The sequence below is a fragment of the Piliocolobus tephrosceles genome, chromosome 12 (assembly GCF_002776525.5).
Source record: "Piliocolobus tephrosceles isolate RC106 chromosome 12, ASM277652v3, whole genome shotgun sequence".
In the NCBI taxonomy this organism is placed as follows: domain Eukaryota; kingdom Metazoa; phylum Chordata; class Mammalia; order Primates; family Cercopithecidae; genus Piliocolobus; species Piliocolobus tephrosceles.
The window spans coordinates 18,664,160-18,672,021 of record NC_045445.1 but is presented as its reverse complement, the minus strand read 5'-3'; the positions used below and the strand labels follow the sequence as shown (position 1 = coordinate 18,672,021).

The window sequence follows — 7,862 nt, the reverse complement described above, 5'->3', positions numbered from 1 at the left end:
TGTATTTTTAGTACAGATGGGGTTTCACCATGTTGGTCAGGTTGGTTTCGAACTCCTGACCTCATGATCCACCCGCCTCAGCCTCCCAAGGTGCTGGGATTACAGATGTGAGCCACCGCGCCCAGCTCCAAACAGACATTCTTATACTACTTTCTTAGTTCAGAGTGTAGAATATCCTTCACTAATTTACCTTTTATTTCAGCATTAATATCTTTTTGGATTTTTGAAAAAGGGAGTATTTCTGTGACTTTTAAGTCATCTCCAAAGAATTTGCTGGTAATGATTCCTCCTACGGGTGCATTGCTACCAGGTTTCCGCATAGGCGCATCTTCCTGAAACCAGTGAAGTCATCAATCTGACAATCCAGTTAGCTGAGTGAAATACCATCTCCTGCTACAAGCTCTGTTGAAACCGATTTTGACAAAAAGCCGTCAGTTGGAGTTTGACCACTTTATTTCCCCTCCACATAGACATCATGAATGACAGATCTGGAAACCAAACTGAGAAGCTGAGCTGTGAGACATGTGTGTTTCATCACCCCTACGGGTACATCTATGTGCTCCTCAGTTTCTAGGGAATTATTTATTTTATAATTGGGAAGACATACCACGGGGAAACCCCAGGCCTGACAAACTGAGGCCAGGACACCTAATACAATAAAACCACCTCTTATTTTCTGACCCTATGAATACATATGGAAACCAAGTAAGACAGCACAACTCTAACAAACACAGATCCCTGGTACTCATGGGTTAGTGTCAGCTTGCTCTGCTTTACTAGTTGAAAGCAGCAAGTCTCAGTTGACATCATGACTTCTCAAATTCACATACAACCTGCCATGCTTTACTAAGCTGGAAGCCAGACAACTTGGATACACCTCAAGCGGCCTCCTCTCTACATCAAATATATTCTGAGAAAATAGAGGCGGTCATTAGTGCTGAAAGTTCTATAAGCACTCCATCACCAAAAATCCCTTTTAGTGTATGATCTTCATCATCCTTCTTTTCTGCCTCAGAAAAGTGACTTTCTTTTCACTCCAGGCCTGTCACTTCTTTCATTTATTCATCATCTGTGGTAGGCAGCATGCCAGGAGCTGGGGATCAGCAGTAAGCAGCCAAGAGAGCAACGTTCCCTGCCCTTGTGGAGCTCGCAACCTCATGGGGCAGTCAGACAGTACGTGCACAATGAGTAAATGAGCAAATGAGCAAATGAAACAAGCAGCGCTAGGCTGGTGTTGGGGAAGCCGTCCACAGGCCTGCAGGAGACAGCAGCAGAGGTTGCCTCAGGGGTTGTCGCTGGTTGGGCAGGGTCTTCTGAAGAGGTGCCATTGGGCAGGGCTTGGAGGAAGAAGCAGAGCCGCCTATGCAGAGGCAGACAGGGAGCTCCAGGCTGCGGTGAGGCCAAAGGGTATGGGCTGGAGTGAGGATGGACCGGGCACTATGGGGTGAAAGAGAGAAGCAGAGAGAGCCAGGAGATGGATGGGGCCCCTGTTAGGAGAGGGCGATGGAGGCCAGGCCATGCAGAACCTCAGACTAAAGCAGGTTCACCATCTGTTCTGAGTGCTTAGGGGAGTTGAGAATGGGTTCTCAGGACCAACATGACATTATGTGATTTACATGCCAACATGATGACCTGGCTGCAGGGTTGGAGGGTATGTGTTCGATGGGGGCAATAATGGGAAACATGGAGATATCACAGTAGCTCAGTGATTGATCATGGCAGAGTGGAAAAGAAGAGAGAGAAATGCTTGGATTCAGAAATTTTTTTACAATATATAGAGGAGACAAGAAAAAGAAAGGTAGAAAAAAAGAATGCCTGTAATCCCAGCACTTTGGGAGGTTGAGGTGGGTGGATCACCTTAGCTGAGGAGTCTGAGATCAGAAAGGCTGACATGTCGAAGCCCCATCTCTACTAAAAATGCAGAAATTAACTGGGCCTGGTGGCTGGTGCGTATAACCCCAGCTACTCTGGAGGTTGAGGCAGGAGAATTGCTTGAACCCTGGAGACGGAGGTTGCAGTGACCCAAGATGGCCCACTGCACTCCAGCCTGGCCTACAAGAGAGAAACTCCAACTCATAAAAAAAAAAAAAAAAAAAAAAAAAAAAAAAAAAAAAAAAAGATAGGGATTAAGGACAAGAAATTTTAAAAGATGATTTTGGAAAACGAAAATCCTAGAAGATTTCCATGAAGGATCGAGTGAACAACTGTCAAATGCTGCTGAGAAATTAATGGCAACGTCCCAAAACTGTTCACCTTGACTAGGACAGTTTCAGTGAAGAAGAAGAGGCAGGAGGCTGACTGCACTGGATAGATCATGAAGAGGAGGTGAGGACAGGCTTACTTACCCCTTTCCTCTGACATGGCAGAGCCTTCAACAAGGCTGTCTCTTGCTCCTTGTTTCCTTACCAACACAACCATCTTCTGCCTTTTTTGAGATGATGAACTATCAGATTCCCTGGGAGGTTTAAACACGTTTTGAGGTTCTGTAGCAACCTTCTCTGCTTTATCAGGCATTGTTTCCGGAAAAACATCAATGAACATATTCCACTTATAACAAAAATCTAACAATCACAAAATGGCAAACAGTCTGCATATGTGTATACAACCAAGAATGTGAATCATTAATTTGACATTTAATCATGAGCCAAAATACCAAGTCTCAGCAAACACTCTGTTCTCAGGAAAAGAAACCTAATTTTAATGCATGCTAAGTAAAAAAAAAAAAAGAAAAATGGCAAAACGAAAACCAATCAGAATGCTTGTGGAATAAGCAGCTCTCATCAACCAAAAGTAGATAAAAATATTATTACCTCTTTGAAGATGGATAAACCAATGTGTATCGATCCTTGTTAGGAAAAATAATTCCTTTTCTTTGTCCTCATTCTAGGAGATTGATACAAACCTGATAACATTTGACAAGGACATTGGAAGAAAGAAAAACTACAAGATCAAGCCAAAAATACAAGCCAAGATCACCCCTGAATTCAGACACAAAAATTCTAAACTAAAGGTTACCAAATAAAATCCAATAATACTTAAAAGGGACTCCATCAGCCATGGTGGAGTATATTGCATAAAGGCAAGAACGATTTTAACATTTGAAAATCAATCAACGTAATGCACCACATTAAAAACAACAAAGATACAGGGAAACACCACATGATCATTATTATAGATGGGTGGATGTTTAAAATATATTCATGATAAAAACTATCAGCATCTTAGAAAAAAGGGCAGTGCTGGGCATGGTGGCTCACGCCTGTAATCCCAGCACTTTGGGAGGCCTAGGCAGGCAGATCACAAGGTCAGGAGATTGAGACCATCCTGGCTAAAATGGTGAAACCGCATCTCTACTAAAAATACAAAACATTAGCTGGGCATGGAGGCATACACCTGTAGTCCCAGCTACTTGAGAGGCTGAGGCAGGGGAATCGCTTCAACACAGGAAGCAGAGGTCACAGTGAGTCAAGATCATGCCACTGCACTCCAGCCTGGGTGACACAGCGAGACTCTGTCTCAAAAAACAAACAAACAAACAAACAAAAAAAAAAAAAGAAAGAAAGAAAGAAAAGAAAAGAAAAGAAAAATGGGCTACTTTCTCATTCTGGTAAGCATATGTACAAAAAAAAATAGTTAAAATAGTGAATGCCATAATTCATAGTGAAATATCAGTATTTTCTCCCTGAGTTGAAAGCAAGACAAAGATGTTCACTATCCATTCAACAATTAACTGGAAGTTCTAAAAGGTACAGTAGCATCAGGAAAATATAATAGGTTTAAAATTTGGAAAGAAATAAAATCTTCATTATTCACAGATGGCATTGTTCTGTACATAGAAAATGTAAAAGAATAAAATCAAGTCACGATATAATAAAAACCAATGGTATTTCTTTATTATTAATAGCAACAAATAATTAGAATATGAAATTTCAAATGTCATAAAACAGTTAAAAAATCAAATACTTAGGAATAAATCTAATCAAGATGTGCTAGAGCACTACACAAAAATTATAAAACATCACTGAGAGAAATTGAAGACTGCAGTGAATGGAGAAAATATTCTTTCAATGGAATCTAAGACATTATTAAGAGACATTATAGTTAATTCTCTCAGAATGATCATAGCAATCATATTTAAAATTCCACCACGTTAACAAAATTTTTTCTGAAAATTGACAATTGTTTTAAGTATATGCAAATTGAAGATTTGGTAAAGCTAAGACAATCTTTAAGGAAAAGAAGTAAGTTGGTAGATATACACCACTAAATATGAGATTTACTATAAAGGTAGAGTAATTAAAACAGTGTGGTATTGGAGCAATGACAGGCAAATACACCAACAGCAGAGGACACAGAGGCCAGAAACAATCTGGAAATGGAAAATAGCTAGATTTACCACAGAAGAACTCCTGTAAATCATTGTGGAAAGATTAGTGCTTTTAATAAATGCACTTCATAAATGTAGGGAAAATACAAACTTTGACTCTTACTCCATCCCACTTCAGAAAACGTTATTAAAGATAGTGAATCCAGTAAAAAATATCAGATATTAGCTTTACAGCTTTAGAATAGGCCAAGGTGTTTTTGATTAGGATAAAAAAGCTCTAACCATAAAGAGTACATTGTTTAATTAGACATAATTAAATGTAAATTTTCTATTTCTCAAAAGACACTCTTAAGAGAGTGGAAAAGCATGGCCGGGCGCGGTGGCTCAAGCCTGTAATCCTAGCACTTTGGGAGGCCGAATTGGGCAGATCACTTGAGTTCTGGAGTTTGAGACCAGCCTGGGCAATTTGGGGAAACCCTGTTTCTACCAAAAAATACAAAGATTAGCCAGGCTTGGTGGCATGCGCTTGTTGTCCCAGCTACTGAGGCACGAGAATCGAGTGAGCCTTGGGAGGTCGAGGTTGCAGTGAGCCAAGATCACGCCACTGCACTCCAGCCTGACCTCATCCCAAAAAACTATCAAAAATCAATAAACAAACACTTTTTAAAACAAGTGCTCAATCTCATTAATCAGCACAAAATTGCAAGTGTAGACCTAAGGAGAGATCACTGCACACCCACAGAGTGACTGGAATGAAAGAATAATTGCACAGTGAGTTGTGTGCGTGTGGCGAATCTGGAATCTTTACACATTTCTGGACCCCGATTCCCGCACAGACATCCGAGGCTGTGGCTGAAAGGTCAGATACAACCCTGGGAAAGAGGTCCCTCAGGACTGAGAACCAACCAAGGAAAAGCACCCAACCCCGGAGTGAGACAGAGCTCCCAAGGTCAGCTGGGCGCCCTTATGGCTGACACAGAGTTCCCCGAGTCCCACCACAGGCTCAGAGAATCCAAGGAACAGCAGCCCACTCCCTCGCGGCACCGGGAGACAGCACCCACAGATAATAATTTTAAAAACCCAGCACCAAGAGAAAGCGTCTGGTAAGCGTCCCCATCAAGGATAAACAGAACCAAAGAAAAGCCAACGCATCCTGAGAGCGAGTGACATCCAAGAACAAATGCGCCCCACGGCCGAAAACAGCACCCAAGGAAGAGTCCCTCGCAGGCTGAGATAAAGCCTGTCACGGAGAGTGACCCCATAGGGCGGCGATCATGCCTCCAGGGCACAGCCACTACCACCCCGGTCTCTGAACATAGAGTCCCCAAGGCTGAGTCCCCCCTCAGGGCTGTGACCGAGCGGGGAAGAAACAAGAAACACTGCCACACCCGAGGCTGACACAGGCAACCAAGGCAGGGTGCCCAACCCTGGGCTCAGGTTATTTCAGCAGGAAAACTCCCTTGCATCAATGAGGGAGCCCCCAAGAAAAGACCCCCCGGCCCCACAAAATTGTTGAGATGGGATGCCTAAGGAAAACGCCCCCCACGGTTGACACAGGCGCCCATGGCAGTGTCCTTAGAGCGGAGCCACTTTCCCAGGGAGCCCTACCACACACCTGACAGAGAACACCTCAGAAAAGGCACTTTCTGAGGAAAACGGACAATTTCCGGGGAGAAATTAAAGCTTCCAGGGAAAAACTGCCCCACTCACAGTCCTGAAGTTCTGACCTTGCCGGAGGAGCAGCGGCAGCACCTCACAAAATGGCAGTGAAGTTGTGGTGCCTCCCCACTGGTGGAACTTTCTAGAAACTTGCTCTCTGGGAGTTATGGGAAATGTGCCCCCTCGCACGCTTAGGAGTGATGCTCATGGGTAGGCGTCTCACCAGAAGCACCAATCCGGTGCGGCTCAAGGGGGTGGAAAGAAGGGAAGCTACCGGTCATGGCGTGCCCTGCCCCAGCCTAACACTGGGAACCTGTGTGGGGCGCCAGAGTCCGGAAGAGAAACTTCGCGCCCAGCAGGAACCTGGGCGCCACCCACACAACCAGGAAGCGCAGCCCTCCCCTTAGCTGACTCTGGTGCTCTCTATAGGCGGTCTTCACTATCAACTGCACAGCGGACGAACGCAGAACCTTCTCACACAGCAGGATAAAAGGGTGAATTTGGAGCTGACATGCAAATATATCTTGTCATATATTTCTCTGGCTTTGATATCACAGTAATATTGGCCTCACATCCGCTATTTTTTGGAAGACATTGCTAAGTACTGGTATTATTTCTTCTTTAAATGTTTGTTAGAATTTACACGCGAAGCCATCTTGGCTTGCCTCGTATTTCTGGGGAGATTTTAAATTACTAATTAAATCCCTTTTCATGCTATAGTCCTAATTCGATTTTCTATTTACTATTTATTTATTTATTCATTTATTTTGAGACGCAGTTTCGCTCTTCTTGCCTTGGCTGGAGTGCAATGGCGTAATCTCCACTCACCACAACCTCCGCCTCCCGGGTTCAAGTGATTCTCCTGCCTCGGCGTCCCTAGTAGCTGGGATTACAGGCATGTGCCACCGCGCCCGGCTAATTTTGTATTTTTAGTAGAGACAGAGTTTCTCCATGTTTGTCAGGCTAGTCTCAAACTCCCGACCTCAGGTGATCCACCAGCCTCGGCCTCCCAAAGTGCTGGAATTACAGGCTTGTGCAACTGTGCCCAGCCTGTTTCTTCTTGAGTCAGTAATTTGTCTTCTAGGAATTTTTCCATGTTATCTAAGTTGTTTAGTTTGTTGACGTAAAGCTGTTCAAAATGTATTCCTTTTAATTTCTATAAGGTTAGTATTAATAACCCCTCTTTCATTTATGATTTTGATAATCGGTGTAGGCCTTTCTATTTTTCTTGGTCAGTCAAGCTAAAAGATTGTTAGATTTATTTTTCACCTTTTCTGTGAACCAACTTTTGATTTCATTGATTTTTCTGTTTTTAATTTCATTGATTTTCTTCTACTGTAATTTTCGTCATTCCCCTCCTTCTGCTTGCTTGTATTAAATACACTAATTTAAAACTTCAGGAATAACAAATGATTTGTTTCCTAAAGAAAGATTTGAAACCTTAGACACGTAGAAATGCTTATGATATTGCAAGTAGCAGTCATTTCGACTAGTTAACCAGAAGGAAATTTGGTGTGCTGAAACCAAACATGTTTTTTTTGTGCCGGGCTTTTATTGATTTTGAAAGTATCAAGTCTAGTTTGTAGGAAGCTGTTTATTGCATGAGCAGTTTATTTTTTTAATGTTTTAACATATAGAATGCCGATTTTCACTAAATCCCACAAGTTTTTTTTTTTTTTTCAAGCTTAAAGGAAAATATGTATTAACCAGCACATACACTATCCTCTTTGTGCTTTGTCTCTGGTAATCCTTATAAGAGCACCACGAGTTAGATACTGTTTTATGCCCTTTTTATGGAAATAGAATCTTAGAGTATACATTTAAGTAGCTCTCCCAGGTATAACCAGTTGGAAAAGTGACGGAACCTAGGTCTCTC

The 7,862-nt window shown here is 42.5% G+C and overlaps 1 pseudogene; it reads right to left on the bottom strand.

Moving 5' to 3' along the window:
• The window catches only part of LOC111531571, a 14,937-nt pseudogene extending 12,423 nt beyond the window's left edge, over positions 1-2,514 (bottom strand).
• Positions 2,515-7,862: the final 5,348 nt, after the last annotated feature.